Source organism: Hyperolius riggenbachi, chromosome 7 (genome assembly GCF_040937935.1).
Source record: "Hyperolius riggenbachi isolate aHypRig1 chromosome 7, aHypRig1.pri, whole genome shotgun sequence".
NCBI classification, from domain to species: Eukaryota; Metazoa; Chordata; class Amphibia; order Anura; family Hyperoliidae; genus Hyperolius; species Hyperolius riggenbachi.
Window position 1 is genome coordinate 258,537,690 of NC_090652.1, and position 19,205 is coordinate 258,556,894.

Consider the following 19,205-nt stretch of genomic DNA (forward strand, 5'->3'; position numbering starts at 1 on the left):
GACTCCGTAACAAAAATTGCATCCTGTTTTTTATCATCCTACAAGTTCCAAAAGCTATTCTAAGGTGTTCTGGCTTACTGCAGCACGTTCTACTATCACCATCTCTGTAATAAATCAACTTATCTCTCTCTTGTCAGACTTGTCAGCCTGTGTCTGGAAGGCTGCCAAGTTCTTCAGTGTTGTGGTTCTGTGATGCATCTCCCTCCTCCAGGCCCCTCTCTGCACACTGCCTGTGTATTATTTAGATTAGAGCAGCTTCTCTCTTCTCTCTTATATTTTATAAGCTGGATAAATCCTCCTCTGAGCTGGCTGGGCTTTCACATACTGAGGAATTACATACAGTCAGAGCTGTCTGCACTCTGCAGGAAGAAACAGCCTGACACTTCAGTGGAAGATAGCTGCAGGGGGAAAGAAACACACAAATGATCTCTTGAGATTCAAAAGGAAGGGTGTATACAGCCTGCTTGTGTATGAATGTACTTTTTATGTGTGGACATACTGTACATCAACCTACTTCCTGTTTTGGTGGCCATTTTGTTTGTTTATAAACAAACTTTTTAAAACTGTTTTTAACCACTTTTAATGCGGCGAGGAGCGGCGAAATTGTGACAGAGGGTAATAGGAGATGTCCCCTAACGCACTGGTATGTTTACTTTTGTGCGATTTTAACAATACAGATTCTCTTTAAATCAGTGGACGACAATGGATACATACATTTTAAAAGTTTTCACCATAAGCCATGGACACTCAACACACCATACAATCAGTTTAAAGAGAACCTGTACTGATTAAAAATATTTACAATAAACACATGAGGTAACTTCAAATGAACATTACATAGTTACCTTGCCATCAGTTCCTCTCAGAAGCTCACCATTTTCTTCTGACAATTATCCCTTTCAGTTCTGACAATATTTTGTCAGATCTGAAATATATCAGTTGCTGTCAGTAAAATATCAGTTGATGTCCGTTATAGCTGAGAGGAAAACTGATGTAACAGGTAATGTCCATGTTTCCCTATGGCTCAAGTGGGTGATGTTACAGTTTAACTGTGTGCTGACCAGAAAGCTGTTATGGGTAATGGCCATTTTCAAAATGGAGGACGGAAAATCCCCTTGATTACAGTGAACAAACAGGACGCGGGACAGGAGAAAGACACTGAGGAGTAGACTACATGGAAGGTAAGTATGACTTGTGTATGCTTATTTTTACTTTTAATTTTCAGTTCAGGTTTTCTTTAAGCGTATCTTCAAAAATTGCACGAATGTAGGGGATTACGATATACAGGCTAAAATCTTAACAAACAAGTTCCGTGAAAGGAAATACCCCAAAACCTTGATAGAGGACGCAAGAGCCAAAGCCAGAGTTGAAAAAAACAAGCAAGAGACCCATATAGAAACACCCGAAAACTCAGGGAATACAGTAAGATGTATAACCAAATATAGTGTACAGGATAAAAACATCAAAAACATCTTGAACAATAGATGGGAGATTTTGAAACAGGACCCATATTTAAAAGGGAATATTCCAGAAAGACCTATGGTCACCTTCAGGAGAGCGCCGAATCTGAAGAATTTTTTGGCCCCCAGCAAATTAAAAAACATCTCCATGTCTAACAGATCCACACAACCCGCAGGGGTTTATAGGTGTCACAAGAAACGCTGTCTAGCCTGCAAGCTTCCAGTAGAAACTAACCAGGTCACATAACACATTAACAATGTTAAATATCCTATAACAGGACACATTAGCTGCGAGTCTAGATTTGTAATTTATGTAGCCTCCTGTCCATGTGGGATGCAATATGTGGGACGTACTACCCAGATGTTCCGCGAAAGAATAGGCCAGCATAAGCGAAATATTATTAAGGGTTTACTCACACATGGTTTATCCAGACATTTTTTACAAACTCACAATAGTGACCCGACATTAGTATCATTTCAAGCCCTAGAAACAATTAACCCAATGGGACACAATGCAGTGAACCAATTTAAACAATAGAGAAATATTTTGGATCCAGACTCTGAAAACTCTAATACCTAATGGTTTAAATGAGGTGCTGGAGGAACCGTATTAAATGCCGCTGGTCCTCTGCATCATCCCTTGAGGGAGGAACATGCTCAAGTCGCTCTTTTTTGCAAACCTTTTATTGATTTTTTATTACAGTTTTATAAATATGAGGATTAATCCCAGGGTTTAGTCCCCTTTATTATTTTCCCTGGCCCGTCCCACATCAACCTTTGCCCCCCCCCCCCCTCCAGTTTTTCCACTTGGAACAAACCCCCCCCCCCCTTTTTTTCCTCAGATACATCTATGTAGATGAATGTTAAAAGGAATATGAAGACATGGTAAAAAATAATAGATGAGTAGATATAGATATGTTTGTATTGTGGATTAGTTGTATAAGTATATACAATTGCTGAATTATGGTTTGTCTCTATGCGATGGTGCATATACGCACAATCAGGGTCGTGCAGAGGGTCCTTAAGTGGGGGGTGCTCAAATTTAAAAAAAGGGGCCTGGCAATGCCTTCTCCCGCATGACCCCCCCCCCCCCCTCCTCGTTTCTGGCTAGGGGGGTATTGATTGTCATGCTGCTGAATGCAGATGATGGGTGCTATGTGGGTTCTGGGTGTAAGTACTGAGTGTCATGTGGGTTCTGGCTATGGTTGGGTATCGAGTGTCATGCGGGTGTTGATTGCAAGAACTTAGTGCCATGTAAGATCTGGGTGCATGTACTGGATGCCATGTGGGTGCTGGGTGCAGGTACCGGGTGTGACATGGGTGCGAATACTTTGCGCCATGCCTGTACTGGGTGCTGGCTATGGGTGGGCTTTGGGCATCACATGGGTTTTGAATGCAGGTACTTTGGGTGCGGTTACGGGTTAAGTGGATACTTGGTGCAGATAGTGGGTGCCATGTGGAAGCTGTGTGCAGGTGTGAGTACTGGGTGCAATTTTAGGCCTGGGTGCAGATACTTGGTGTCATGTGAGTGTGAGTACTGGGTGCCAGCTATGAGGGGAAGTGGTGGCTGATGGGAAAAGTAGAGGTCAGTGTGGGTGCTGCAGGAAGGGGCAGGGTCATGTAGAGAATCCTCAAGGGTGTGGTGCTCAAATTTGAAATCGATAAATCGTGCTAAATAGTGTATGTAATACCCCCTCTCCATAAAGCATAAGGCAATCTTATCCCCCTCCCCCCCCCCAACACACACACACAAACACCTTTATAGCAGTATCAGGCAGACTGGGTGTCTCTTTCCAACTCTTTTGGCACAGTGGAGCCCACTGTAGGCACAGACTCCAGGCACAGACTCACCTTTCATTACTGGGACCTCTGTCCCTCTTGATCAGCACCCAAGCCTCTTTTTAGGCAAAGAAGTGGTTACCAATATGCAGTGGTTGCTAAGCATTAGTAGATGCAAAACTGCAGTAAGTGCCAAGGTGCAGTGGGTGCCCAGATGCAGTGGGTGGTAAGATGCAAAGGTTCACTTTGTGCTAAGTTGCAGTGGGTGCCGAGATGCCAACGTAAAGTCTGTGTCAAGCTGCTTTGGGTACCAAGGTCCAGTTTGTATTGGGTGTTTATTTGCAGTGGGTGCTATGCATTATTGGGTGCTGAGTGAGTAGCAGATGGTGATAAACAATAGTGGGTGCCATGTGAGTGCTAATTGGTACAGGGAGCCTTGTTAGTGTTGGACATGAGTGAGTAGGGAGTGCCATGCGTGGTCTGGATGTGTGCCATGGGAGAGTACTGTGTCTCATATGGGTTCGGACCAAGGATGGGTACTGGGTGCTATTTGGGTGCTGGCCATAGACGGGTACTAGGTGCATATAATGACTTTGGAACTTGGTGACGCGTGAGTACTGTGCCATGTGGGTGTTGATTATGAGGGTATGTGGGTCTTTGGTGCAAATACTGAGTGCCAAGTGGGTACTGGGAGTGAGTACATGGTGACATATGGGTGATGGGTGCTGGCTAGTGGGATATTTGTTGTCATGTGGGTGCTAAAGGCAGATGCTGGGTGCCATGTGGGTTCTGGGTGCTGGCACAGGGTGTCATGTGGATTCTGGCTGTATGGGTGTGTATCAACCATCATGTACGTGTTGATTGCAGGTACTCAGTCCCTTTTGAGTTCTGGGTGCAAGTACTGGATGTCATATGTGAGTGCTTGTTGTGGGTGCTGGGCACCAAGTGGAGGCTTAGTGCAACTGGAACTACTGCAGATGAAACATGTGGGTGTTGGGTGCAGGTAGTGGGTATCACATAGGTGCAAATACTTGGTGCCATGCCGGCACTGGGTGCTAGCTCTGGGTGGGTGTTGTGTGTCACGTGGGTTCGGAGTGCAGGTACATCGGGTGCTAGTACTGGTTATGTGAGTGGGTGCCATGTGGAGGCTGTGTGCAGGTGTGAGTAGTGAGTGATATTTTAGAGCTGGGTGCAAGTACTGTGCCATGTAGGTGTGAGTACTGGGTGCCGGCTATAGGGTGAAGGGGTGCAGGTATTGGGTGTCATGTGGCTGTTTGATGCAAGTACTAAGTGCCATATTGAGGCCAGATGTGAGTATTGGGTGCAGGGTGCTTGGTGCAAGTACTGGGTGCTTGCTATAGTGGGGGTTACTGGTTGAGTGTAATGTGGATGCTGAATATCGGCGGGATTGCTGTGGGTCCAGGGGGTGGGAGGTCACTGTGGGTACTGCTATGAATGGCATAGTTGCTGCTAGGGGAGGTCGAGGTCAGTGTGGTTGATGGGGGAAGGGTAGGTCACTGTGGGTGCTGGGGGGAGAAGTAACTGTGGTTGCTGTGGAAAGTATAGGTCAGTATGAGTGCTGGAGGAAAGTGAGGTCACTGTGGGTCCTTTGGGGGAGATCACTGTGGGTCTCAGGAGGTAGAGGTCATTTTGGGTGCTGCTATGAATGGCATAATTGCTGCTAAGGGAGGTAGAGGTCAGTGTGGGTGCTGGGGGAAGGGTAGGCCACTGTGGGTGCTGGAAGAAGTCAGTGTGGTTACTGGAGTAGGAAGTGGATGCTGGGTGTTGGTAGAAGCAACTGTGGGCGCTGGCAATGGGAGAGGTCACTGTAGGTGGTGCTTTTGGGATGGGAGGTCCCTGTGGGTGCTTCAGGGGACAGGAGGGTAGCCACTGGGGGAGGGAAAAATCACTGGGGCTGCTGGGGGAGGGAGAGGTCAGTGTGGGTGCTGGGGGAGACAGGATCTCTGCTAGTGCAGGGGAGGGAGAGGTCACAGTGTTTGCTAGGTGGAGGGAGAGGTCACTGTGGGTGCTGGGGGAGGGAGAGGTCACTATGGGTCCTAGGTGGAGGGAGAGATCACTGTGGGTGCTAGATGGAGGGAGAGGTCACTGTGGGTGCTGGGTAAGAGAGCGGTCACTGTGGGAGCTAGGTGGAGGGAGAGGTCTCTGTGGGTGCTAGGTGGAGGGAGAGGTCACTGTGGGTGCTGGGGGAGGGAGAGGTCCCTGTGGGTACTGGGTAGGGAGAGGTCAGTATGGGTCCTAGGTGGAGGAAGAGGTCACTGTGAGTGCTAGGGGAGGGAGTGGTCACTGGGTACTAGGTGGAGGGAGAGGTCACTATGGGTGCTGGGGGAGGTAGAGGTCAGTATGCCACACTAGGATTCCTGTCGGGGCTTCTTCACTTGAAAGTGTCCCTGGCGGGGGCGGAGCTTCCCGCGGGTGGGCGGGGCATATCACGGTCGGGGGTGGGGCTTATTTTGCACGCGAGAGGGGCCTTTTTTTGAAGATTTTAAAAAGGGGGGTGCCTGGGCACCCAGAGAACCCCTCTGTGCACGTGCCTGCGCACAATATAGATAAAAGATACACTTTGTTTGAGGGATGACATTGTCATCAGACTGTACTGAGAGGTACAACAACAACAAAAAAGAATGAGGTGAAATTATGCCTCCTATTATACAGGTCTTAATATTAATATAAATATGTAGGTCCGCTTGAGGATCATTTTTATTAGGATCATCTCTATTATGATCATTACTATAATGTTTTAGGTTCACTCCCTATACAGATTTTATAAATCTAATTTAATATAGGAAGGGAGAGAACAGATAGAATTATTTAATGTTAAGCAACTCCCCGCATAGGGTCACCGTCATCCAGCGCTCCAGGTGACTATTTTTGGATTCTGGAGCGCAGAGAATAAGTAAGAGGAAGTGTTACCCTGGGAACACAGGACGGCACGATCGTGACATATGCGTCATTTGACGCAGAGGCAACTCCCACTACATAGGGCTGGTGTACAGCTGCGCTCCAGCAAGTATTTCCGGGTACTGGAGCGCAACATATGGTTATGACGGGTGGCGCCAGGTTAACAGGTGATGACGCGCTTGAGACGCACGCGTCATATCCACCGGAAGGGATTGTTCGGCTCGTGAATGCGAGCGTTCTATGGATCATCCCCGCAGTCCTATAATGAATTTAAGGAGCGAGGTTGTGCGCAGACAGGCTACAGAGGCGCTAAACCCGCTCCTGCACTTTTTGAGGTAAGCCACAATACAAACAATTCATCAATTTATGTATGGGCATTAAATGGCAGTTAGGCACTATGCAGATATGATGTAGAGTATGGGAGATAAGAATAGCCCAGCAATGAAGTATTGTGGAGGTTCAGCAAGGGATTAAAATGTGTTATAAGCATGGTAACTTTATGGGAGTATATACACACCTCTAGAGTGACATGAAAAATGTGGCGTGATGTATTATATGATTCATTTAATGACATTGATGATTGCATCTGATTATTGAGTACCCAATATCCAGATTACAGAGTGAAGTGTATATAGACATTTTTACATTGTAATATTATGTTCTAATTTGAGGAAATGGATGGTTTTTCTGAATTATGAATGTATATATTTTTATTTAATTTTTAGTACTCCCCCTTTTTTTACGTTGCCTGAGGAAGCGGGCGTTAGACCCGTGAAACGCGTTGCAGTTACTTGTGGAGTAAGAATAAATTGTACTTTTTTGAACAAGTGCGAATTGTCTTCATTGGGGAGGTAAGTCATCCAGTACCCCCCATTTTAGGATTGTAATGTATAGTACTTTCAATCTTCCGGCGCCTCTGTAATTACTTTGACCATTTTAGCAGAAGGTTCTGGAAGGGAAACCAGATGGAGTTGTGTTTGTGCCACTTCAGTTCCGATTTAAGATTCTTCATGTTTTCCATTCCCATAAGAATGCAGGTCACCCTGGGGTTGCTCGAACGCAGGAGTTACTGGACAGATGTGTCTGGTGGCCCTCTATGGTTTCTGACTGTAGGGATTTTGTTGCTAATTGTTCTGTTTGTGCCAGGAGTAAGCCGTCCAGACGGGCTCCTGTGGGTACCTTACAGTCATTGCCGGTACCTGATCAGCCATGGACTCACCTGTCCATGAACTTTGTGTGTGAACTGCCCAGATCTGATGGGAAAACAGTCATATGGGTGGTAGTCGATAGGTTCAGCAAAATGACCCATTTCATTCCCTTGGACAGACTCCCCTCTGCTCAAGAACTGGCTGAACTCTTTATTCACCACATTTTCCGATTGCACGGTATCCCCGAGAATGTGGTGTCAGATAGGGGAGTCCAGTTCGTCTCCACATTTTGGAGGGCCTTTTGTCATCATCTGGGTATGAATTTATCGTTTTCCTCCGGCTACCACCCACAGACAAATGGGCAGACTGAAAGGGTTAACCAGTCCCTGGAGCAGTTTTTAAGGTGCTATGTGGCAGATGCCCAGATGGATTGGGTAAAATTCCTACCTTTTGCAGAATTTGCCCATAATAATTTGAAGAGTACCTCCTCAGGTTTCTCCCCGTTTCAAGTTGTAACGGGGAGATCACCTAAATTCTCTCCACTGCCCGTGGTGTCATCCCCTTTCCCGGCTCTGGAAGAGTGGTAGGGAACTTTGAAGGAAATCTGGGGTATGGTCAAAAGGAATCTAAAAAAGGCCTTTTGGACCCAGAAAAAGCAGGCAGATAAGAGACGGTCTGTGGAGTGGGAGTTTGCACCTGGTGACATGGTGTGGGTGTCTACTCGGCATTTGGCTTTAAAGCAGCCCTCTGCAAAACTGGGCCCCAGATTTATAGGTCCATACCCTGTGTCCAAAAAGATCAATAGTGTCACATATGTCGTTTCACTTCCGTCCAGCATGAGGGGAGTTAAGTTATTTCATGTGTCTCTGTTGAAGCCTGCAGTACATGTGTATTCCTCTCCCCCCATCCCCCCCGCCCCGTGGTGATTGATGGAGAACCCGAGTATGAGATAGAGCAGATTTTGGATTCTCGGGTGGTGCGCAACTCTATACAGTACCTGGTTCACTGAAGGGGTATGGGCCTGAAGAGAGATCTTCATCGCATGCATGCAGAGGAACTTAAGGAAGAGTTTCATAAGTTGCATCCTGAGAGACCAGGTGGACCGTGTCCGGAGTCCACGCCTCAAGGGGGGGGGGGGGGGGTACTGTAATGTCCGCTGAAGAGGCAGCTGCGGGCAAGCAGGGTACTTCCACAGCTGCCTCGGTTTCCTGGTCGGGCAGTTCACCCGCTCCTCCGGCGTCTAGCGCGCCGAGGACAGGATTGTCACTTGCGCATAGGGTTGCTGTATCGCGTGGGTGTGCGCACAGACAGGACCTTTATGCTGGGAGGAGGCACGTCAGCTGACCTGCCTCTCTGCTGACGTCAGAGGAAACTCACGGCGCTTCTGATTGGCTGATTGGAGGGGGCGTGGCCGTGGGGTCTCCTCTGCTTCATAAGTCTCCGGGAATCACTCGCAACCTGTCTGCTGTTGCGAATACTCAGTGTTAGCGCTCAGACCTTAGGCAGTATCCGGTGTGCTTTGATCCGGGAGGAAACCGGGGATTTCACACAAGACTAGGATTATTGTATTATTGTTATTACTTGATATTCTGTGTATGACTCTGGCTCACCTGTGACCTTGCTCTTGCTTATCGATTCTGTACTTCTGCTGACTCTGCCTGATTTATCACTATTCTCTTGCCTGACGATTTTGTACTGTACCTGCCTGCCTGTTGCCGATCCTAGCCTGTCTGACCACTCTACTCACCAGTGAGCCCTTGTCACTGGTGAGGTGCTCACTGATAGTACCCACCAGCTCTTGTCAAACTAATCAGTTACTGTTGCACCAAGCACTAAACACTCTGTATTTCTGCTAGCTATATTTGCATTATTGCAAATATTGCATTATTGGTGATTCTGAAGATCACCACATAATCAGGTATAGTGTCTGCATTATTGGTGATACTGCAGATCACGCAATAATCAGACATCTGTGTTGCTACACCAATCGTTACAAGATCCACCTGGAAGCTGAGGTGGCTCATATCTGGTGAGCATTTAGTGAGGGGAACGAGGGTGCACACAGGAGAGTGGCTTTTGGGGAGTCACAAGGCACACAGGCACTTAAGTGGTGTACTTTCGTAAGAAGACATTATTGAACGTTATTACGCTATGTGGAGCTTCTATGTGTGTTACAGGTTCTGGAGAGCGCAGCAGTGATATTGAACTACTACATTGATTATTGGATTCCCTGCAGTGATCCCAGTAACGGGTGAAATTTGACATTTACAGGACTTTGTGGACTGTGGCGCAGTATTTTGCATTTATTAGTATCAATTAAGTATATAGGATAACAACTTTTATTGAACAATAGAGCTCCTGACGAAGTGGTCACGTGGACCACGCCATGCGTGGAGCGCTTCTGTGCCTCCCTCTGCCTGCAACTATTGCTGCCATACTCCTACCCTGTTGTGACCCTAGGCTGGTATAGTATGCTACCATTATTATTATTTTTACCTGTCACCAGTTACTATGTGCTTGCCTATCATGAAACATTTATCACCCCATATTTATACATGATCTGTTTTTGAGCATATTCTTTCACTTTCCTTCGGGCCTTCACTTATTCCTTGAGCACTAACACTGGTTGATTACCTAATTTGTCCGACCCGGGTCGTGTGCTCAAATTTGGGGCTTATTCTTTGAACCTCGATTTGGGCCTTTTCACAGCACAGGTATTCATTATTGATCAGAGGTGAGGTTATATTTATGGCAGTATTATGTGTCTATATAGGTGTTTTCTATTGGTTTTTACCTCTTTTTAGATGTTTTTTATAGAATGGATTTTTCTATTGTTCAATAAAAGTTGTTATCCTATATACTTAATTGGTGGTGCAGTGTTTATGTACAAGTTCTTTTCTTCTTGGTTATATTGGATATGAACTAGTATGGCATATGTAGTGGTATGGAATACTGAGGGGTTTGGATATTTCTCGGCAAGGGATATGTAGAGGTTACATACACTCACCTAAAGGATTATTCAGAACACCATACTAATACGGTGTTTGACCTCCTTTCGCCTTCAGAACTGCCTTAATTCTACGTGGCATTGATTCAAAAAGGTGCTGAAAGCATTCTTTAGAAATATTGGCCTATATTGATAGGATAGCATCTTGCAGTTGATGGAGATTTGTGGGATGCACATCCAGGGCACGAAGCTCCCGTTCCATCACATCCTAAAGATGCTCTGTTGGGTTAAGATCTGGTGATTGTGACCAGATCTTACTGGGCAACATTCATCCGAATCCGACTCCTACGTTTATGGAGACTCCAACCCCAGGTATCCAAAATTTCTCCGACTATGACACACTCCTAGAAGTTCAGGTTCACCATGAGCTTGTTTGGTAATCTGTAACTCTGGGTGTTTCAAGTCCTACCCCATAGAGCAGTGTTCCCCAACCCTTCCTGAAAGCCCACCAACTATGAATGTTTTGTGAAATTCAACAGAGGTAGTTAATCAGCTCTGCTGAAACTCTAATTACCTCACCTGTGAATGTTTGTGGTTTTCTGCAAAACAATGTACTGTTGGTGGACCTTGAGGACAGGGTTGGGGAACTGTGCCATAGAGCCACTTTAATCCATGCCATGCACTGATGAGGCTCAAGCAACCCGAAACAGTCTGTATGCATGTTGGATTATTGGAGCTCTGTACAATAAACTAGCTGACACATCATTGCAGTCCAATGGATCTGGAGGTGTTGTTAGCTTACAGGGGTAACAAAGGATGAATTGCATATTCAGCAGTGATGCATTGTGGGAGACCTCAGAGCTCACACCAACCAGAATAATCGCAAATACCTTCTGTTTTAAGAAGGCAAACTTTTGTTCCACTTTATACCCAAAACCCAGTTTCCCGTTTCCTCAATTCTGTGCTCTGGTGATTTCAGAAACTAAGAAAAAATTGAAAATCTTGAATACATCTTTGAATTTTCAAACAACTGTAATGAATAGTAATAATAATAATAATAATAACATAAAATGATAGGGTGATGATGTCCTCTCTGTCACCATAAAGAGAGCTTTTACAGATTCTCCTGATACAGTAGAGTCCCATTAACATAGATTCTGAGCAGTCCCTCTTCACTCATAAGAAACTGAAATACTGGGTCTTCATCCAGGATTTCTGCGGGGCCGTGGATAGTTACTTCCCCAATATCTTCCACAACCATCGAGATCACCCTTTCATCATCATCACCAGCCTGAGGGGAGAAAATTGACATTTAGTATTCGTTAAAGAAACATATTGCATATCTAAATAATCAAACTCAAACCCTAGGTTGTAAAACCAACCATCGGTTTCTAAAAAGCCTATAATTACTGATACTTGCCATTAGGTTCAGTACCCACTTATAACAGGTCAGTTTGGCACAGAGCGAGGTGGACAGTTCAGCCTTTTTATCTCTTTCCTGCTCTCAGAAGCCATTTTCTGCTAGGAAAGTGTTTTATAGTTGTAATTTCTTATCAGTGAGGGTCACATGGTAGTCTGACCCAATCCTGACTCAGACAGGAACTGCTACTTACATTCCTGATGTTTAGCTCTTTCAGGCAGACAAAAAAAAAAAGGAACACGCATAGTTATTTGTGTGCTAGGCACTGTACATACACGTACAAAGAAAGGTATCTTGCGCTCCTGATCCTGGGTAACCAATCAGAGATGTTCTCCTCTTATGATGTCATGCACTGCGACACTCCGTAATAGGGTAACTTGGTAAAACAATCAAAGAGAAATGGAGCGCGCCATAGCGCATTAATCGTAAAAGGTTTGTTTATTAAAAATTAAAAGTTATACTCACAAACTCAATTTGTGTAATTCGCTTGTCAGCGGACAGTAATTCGCTTGTCTCCGTCCGACTGAGCCCAGACGATCGGGACTCGTGCTGCTGGCCACAGCGCGGCATCTCCACTGTTGAGATAAGCGGTTGGCTGTCCGCTGACAAGCGAATTACACAAATTGTGTTTGTGAGTATAACTTTTAATTTTGAATAAACAAACCTTTTACGATTAATGCACTATGGCGCGCTCCATTTCTCTTTGATTACTGTACATACACATGTCTATCTCATCATGTCACATGTCACCTCGGGTATCCTTTAACAAGTGAAAGCGGATGCTATTCCTTCGCTGAACGGAGATTCAAAAAACGTATCTGATCGTGATCGGTAAATTTTTTCAATAAGTGGGAACCGAGCCTTAGTAACGGCCCTTTCATATTAGTTTGTACTGAGCTGAATTGAACTTTCTGCACATTGCAATGACATGCAGGATCCAAGTGATCATGGTTCCCCTGCACAGCATCATTGCTCTTCCTCTATGTTGTTGCATCCTTACAATTCTGTATTTACTGAGGGAGCCTGAGAACATCATAGAACAGTGGCGGAAGTGCCGGAAGTGCATATTACAGATGGTCAATGAAATTCAAATACATTTGAGTTGCAGGATTATGCAAATGTTGTATGTAAATTTATGTAGCTTGTGTATGGACTAATCAAATTTTACCTCGGCAGGATTTGATTGGTTAATTTTTAAGCTGCATAAATTTGCATACAAAATTTGCATAATGCTGCATCCACTTGAAATTATTTGCATCTCATTGACCATCCCTAGTACTTATACATAGTAGCTGAATTTTGCCTAGAGAAAGCTTCTGGACATGCCACTTACCTGATTTGGCTGAGGGATGATTGCACGGCACAGAGGACAGGTGTTTCTTTCCTCCAGCCACCTATTAATGCAGTCTGGGTGGAACTGGTGGGAGCAGGGAAGGGTGGTATTCTCCCCTCCTTCCAGAAGATCATCCAGGCAGATGCTGCATTGCGGTGGCTCCTCCTCCCTCGGAGGGGTAATGGCTGGGGGACTTCGGGCGTTCCCACGGTCAATGGGGGAACGGCTTCTGTCCCTCAGGCTGGAATCCGCATTCTGACCTCTTTGGCGTCTCCTGGCCCTGGTCCTGTAGGCAATAGGAGTATCTCGCCCTGCAACAACAAGAAACCCATGTTAAAATGTTAATACTTATATACTTGTGTGTGGATTTCTGCAAAAAAAAAAAATCACATAGGCCGTGGCCATTTGGAACTACTGTTCTTAAAGAGACACTGAAGCGAAAAAAAAATTATGATATTATGATTTGTATGTGTAGTACAGCTAAGAAATAAAACATTAAGATCAGATACATCAGTTTAATTGTTTCCAGTACAGGAAGAGTTGAGAAACTCCAGTTGTTATCTCTATGCAAACAAGCCATTAACCTCCCTGGCGGTAAGCCCGTGCTGAGCACGGGCTATGCCGCGCAGGGGGATTTCTCAGGCCCTGCTGGGCCGATTTGGATACTTTTTGGTTTGCAACACGCAGCTAGCACTTTGCTAGCTGCGTGTGCAGTCTGATCGCCGCCGCTCTGCGGCGATTATTTGCCTCCGCTCACCGCGCCGGCTCCCCCCCCCCAGACCCCGTACGCTGCCTGGCCAATCAGTGCCAGGCAGCGCTAAGGGGTAGGCCTGGACTCCCAATGACGTCACGACGTCGATGACGTCGGTGACGTCATGCCGCCCGTCGCCATGGCGACGGGGAAGCCCTCCAGGAGATCCCGTTCTTTGAACGGGATCTCCTGATCTCCGATCGCCGGAGGCGATCGGAGGTGCTGGGGGGATGCCGCTGAGCAGCGGCTATCATGTAGCGAGACTTTGTCTCGCTACATGAAAAGAAAAAAAAAATGTAAAAAAAAGATTTGCTGCCCCCTGGTGGATTTTTTGCAAACCGCCAGGGGGGTTAAGCTCTCCGACTAAGTTAGTCTTGGAGAGGGCTGTTATCTGACTTTTATTATCTCAACTGTAAGTGAACTATTTACTTTTCCTCTGGCAGAGGAGAGGTCATTACTTCACAGACTGCTCTGAAAGAATCATTTTGAATGCTGAGTGTTGTGTAATCTGCACATATTATAGAATAATGCAATGTTAGAAAAAACACTATATACCTGAAAATAAAAGTATGAGAATATTTTCTTTGCTGCTAATCTTCTAGTAATTATTCATAGTACACAACCAATTCATTATATCATATTTTTTTTTTCGCTTCAGTGTCTCTTTAAATTATTCACAATTCTACTTTTGTTGCTGTAAAGTAAATACAAATGCAAGGAAGAGGATGGGCCATCCATACAATGTTATTGAGAGACATAAACTTAAGAGGCCGTTACACCATTTTTTTTCCTGCCAAAAATTAAACTATTTCCGTAGTTTTCGCACCATAAAACGAACCTGACCATGAAATGCATCTAGGAGTGGACACCTTTTATGTGTGAACACACCCGTAGAAACACTTACAAAACTGACAGGACTGGACCGCAAATGTACAGAATTATGAGTGAACACAGACATAGAAACACATTTAAAACTGATGCCAACTTTCAAAAACATGACAGGCCTGGTCATCTTTTCATGTGTGAACCAAGCCTAGTACAGTAGAATCTGGTTATAGTAAACTATGATAGAGTAAAGCTCTGGATATAGTAAACTCAGTCCTCAGGTCCCAGCAAATGCGTCTGTACAAATATGCAACGTACAGTATGACCAATTCTGATATAGTAAACATCTGATAGAGTAAACTACTTTTCCTGGCCCCTTGGTGTTTACTATAAGGTGCCCATTCCCAGTACAATAACGATCATAACTAATTGGAAGGCAATTATTGATTGTTCCCATTAACGGAACGATTTAAGAAGGTTTTACATTCCGATTCGATCATAAAATCCAATTTTCTAATCAATAATTTTTCCTTTTCCGATCAACCAAGGAATTGTATCACATTGATTTGTTTCACAAAGGGAACAGTTTTTTATACAATTTGATCGTAAAAATTGTGTCTCAAAATCCAATGTGAAGGAAAATTTTTACCGTTAAAGGTGCCCATTAATGGTACAATTTTTCAAGAAATGCGATCTTTCAATGAGATTTGAACGATCGTAACTAATTGGAAGGCAATTATTTATTCACATTTACTGAACAATTTTTTCTTCATATTTAATCATAAAATCCAACTTTTGAATCGATTTTATCCTATTTAGCAATCAACCAAAGAATTATTCCTTCTCAATTGCCTTCGCAAATGGCAAATTTTCTATACAATTCAATCGTAAAAATCGCATCTAAAGATTGCTTTTGGTGAAAAAAATGGTACTATTAATGGGCACCTTTAAAGGGATTGTACTGTATATAGGAATCCTGGCAGATTGGCTGTTAAATAAGCAGTTGCTGCTTGCTAACTGTGCAGGATAACTGTCACCTGGCCTCAGTGTGTCCATGCCGTGCAGCACAACTGTCTTTTAGGTATATAGATGTGCTACATAATATACCCAAGACATGGCAAATACTTTCAGAAAAATAAACAGGGTTGTTTGTTCTCATACATAATAAATGACTGTAAGCTCTCTGATTTTTGGATGGGTGCTTGGGACATGAATACATCAATGATGATTATTTAAATTGACTATACTAGCAAGAAATGCCAGTTATTAGTTTACAGCCACTTTGGCTCACCTGAGGTTGAAGGGATTCCGTCGTTGTCCAGTGGCTCCTCACGGGTGTTACGCCGTGATCGGCCAGGTCTATTAGGTCTTGGCATCCTGATCAATGGATGTTACTCACTGATCAGTTTCACCAGAAAAAAACAGCAATTCGCTATAAAAAATAGCAAGTCGCAAGAAGCAAGCTCAGGAGATGCTATCAGTATAGCTCCTCCTTGGCAAGTGCCGGGCATCCTTCCTGTAGGGCCTTATATTCACCTTACCCATTGTGATGTCACGGCTACTGAGCATTGTGATGTCACCAATCACTGGCCTCCTGCACAGCTGAGGATCTCTAATCTGTGTGACTAAAAATGATCTTTTTTTTCCCTTTGTTTTGAATACATTTTAAACCTGTATACCAATATAATTTATATTTCCATGGTGATTTTTGAGAATTGTGTGAAATAGGGCAACTGTTGAGTGGATCAGTGGATCTGCTACTGGTTATACCACTAGGGCCATAATCCAATAAAACTCCTTTCCATATTGTGTTTCCTTGCTGTAATATTGTCATGCTGATGTGTCAGTTTGAAAATGTAAATTTTATTAGACCACAGCAACCAATCAGATTCAGCTTTCCGTTTCCCAACAGTCATTTACCAGAGCAGCTTAGTACTGGACAGATTACTGTTGGCCAACATTGACTTCCAGCAGAAATTATTCTTTCCCTCCTTCTTTTGTAGCTGCTGCTGTTTCACGTGCGATGTCTAAATGCATGTATTTTGGTTCTAAAATGATTATCAGCTATGGTCAAAAATGACAATATTCTTTTTGCATTAATTTTCACAAAAATAATGTTAAAATCTATTTTCAAGTGAAAGTGCCATCGAAAATAAGTGTTTTGTTATTTTTTGGGTTAGTCATTAAAGATATCACCGGCATCAACATTTGTTGGTTTGATGTCTGCATTTCTGCTCCTCTACTGACACCGGACCACACTTCACTTGTATAAATTATACAATGCATGACCAATTCTGATATAGTAAACAACTGATATAGTAAATTACTTTTCCTGGTCCCTTGACGTTTACTATAAGGGGCCTATTGACTGTAGAATTTTTTTCATCATGCGATGTGATTTTTTGACGCAATTTGAACGATCATAACTAAACGGAAGGCAATTATCAATTGTTCCCATTAACAGAACGATTTAAAAAACTTTTACATTCCGGTTCGATCATAAAATCCAATTTTTGAATCGGTCATTTTTCCTTTTCCGATCGACCAAAGAATTGTATTACATTGATTTGCGCAACAAAGGGAACAGTTTTTTATACAATTTTGTCATAAAAAATGCACCGAAAGATCAAATCTGAAAGAAAAATTGTACTATTTAAGGTGCCCATTTACGGTAGAATTTTTCAAGAAATGCGATCTTTCGATTCGATTTGAACGATCGTAACTATTTAGAAGGCAATTATTGATTGTTCACATTTACTGAACTGATTTTTTCTTCATATTTGATCATGAAATCCAACTTTCAAATCAATTTTATCCTATTTAGCAATCAACCAAACAATTATTTATCGATTGCCTTCATAAACAGCAAATTTTCTATACAATTCGATTGTAAAAATAGCATCAAACGATCAGATTTGGTGAAAAAAAAACGGAACTGATTTTTTTCTTCATATTTGATCATGAAATCCAACTTTCAAATCAATTTTATCCTATTTAGCAATCAACCAAACAATTATTTATCGATTGCCTTCATAAACAGCAAATTTTCTATACAATTCGATTGTAAAAATAGCATCAAACGATCAGATTTGGTGAAAAAATTGTACTATTAAAGGAAAACTTAAGGCAACTATAAAAAATGAGATTTACTCACCTGGGGCTCCCCTCAGCCCCCAGCAGCCGATCGGTGCCCTCGCAACCCCGCTCAGATGCTCCTGCACCCGCCGGCGAACACTTCCGGTTTGGCCGTCACCGGCCGACAGGCATGGGAACGCGAGTGATTCTTCGTGTTCCCAGCCTGTATATCGCCCCCTATGCTGCTATTGCGACCAGCTGGCCGCAATAGCAGCATAGGGGGCGATATACAGGCTGGGAACGCGAAGAATCACTCGCGTTCCCATGCCTGTCGGCCGGTGACGGCCAAACCGGAAGTGTTCGCCGGCGGGTGCAGGAGCATCTGAGCGGGGCTGCGAGGGCACCGATCGGCTGCTGGGGGCTGAGGGGAGCCCCAGGTGAGTAAATCTCATTTTTTATAGTTGCCTTAAGTTTTCCTTTAATGGGCACCTTTTAAGAGATTGTACTGTATATAGGAATCCTGGCAGATTGGCTGTTGAATAAGCAGGTGCTGCTTGCTAACCTTGCAGGATAACTGTCAACTGACCTCAGTGTGTCCATGCCGTGCATCACAACTGTCTTTTAGGTATATAGATGTGCTACATAATATACCCAAGACATGGCAACTACTTAAAAAAAATGTTTAGAATTTTTCAATAAACAGGGTTGTTTGTGTCTTATACTTTATAAATGACTGTAAGCTCTCTGATTTTTGGATGGGTGCTTGGGACATGAATACTTCAATGATGATCATTTAAATTGACTATACTAGCAAGAAATGCCAGTTATTAGTATACATCCACTTTGGCTCACCTGAGGTTGAAGGGATTCTGTCGTTGTCCAGTGGCTCCTCACGGGTGTTACGCCGTGATCGGCCAGGTCTATTAGGTCTTGGCATCCTGATCAATGGATGTTACTCACTGATCAGTTTCACCAGAAAAAAACAGCAATTCGCTATGAAAAATAGCAAGTCGCTAGAAGCAAGCTCAGGAGATGCTATCAGTATAGCTCCTCCTTGGCAAGTGCCGGGCATCCTTCCCGTAGGGCCTTATATTCACCTTACCCATTGTGATGTCACGGCTACTGAGCATTGTGATGTTACCAATCACTGACCTCCTGCACAGCTGATGATCTCTAATCTGTGTGACTAAAAATGATCTTTTTTTTCCCCTTTTTTTGAATACATTTGAAACCTGTATACCAATATAATTTATATTTCCATGATGATTTTTGAGAATTGTGTGAAATAAGGCAACTATTGAGTGGATTCGTGGATCTGCTACTTGTTATACCATTAGGGCCATGATCCAATAAAACGCCTTTCCTTTTCGTCTTTCCTTGCAGTAATATTGTCATGCTGATGTGTCTGTTTGAGAATGTAAATTTTATTAGTCCACAGCAACCAATCAGATTCAGCTTTCCGTTTCCCAACAGTCCTTCCCAGAGCAGCCTAGTACCGGACAGTTTACCGTTAGCCAACATTGACTTCCAGCAGAAATTATTCTTCCC

At 43.8% G+C, this 19,205-nt stretch overlaps 1 protein-coding gene across 1 annotated transcript in view; it reads left to right on the forward strand.

The window, feature by feature from the left end:
• STK39 (serine/threonine kinase 39) overlaps positions 1-19,205 on the forward strand; it is an 827,935-nt gene that overhangs the window by 158,401 nt on the left and 650,329 nt on the right. The window lies entirely within an intron of this gene.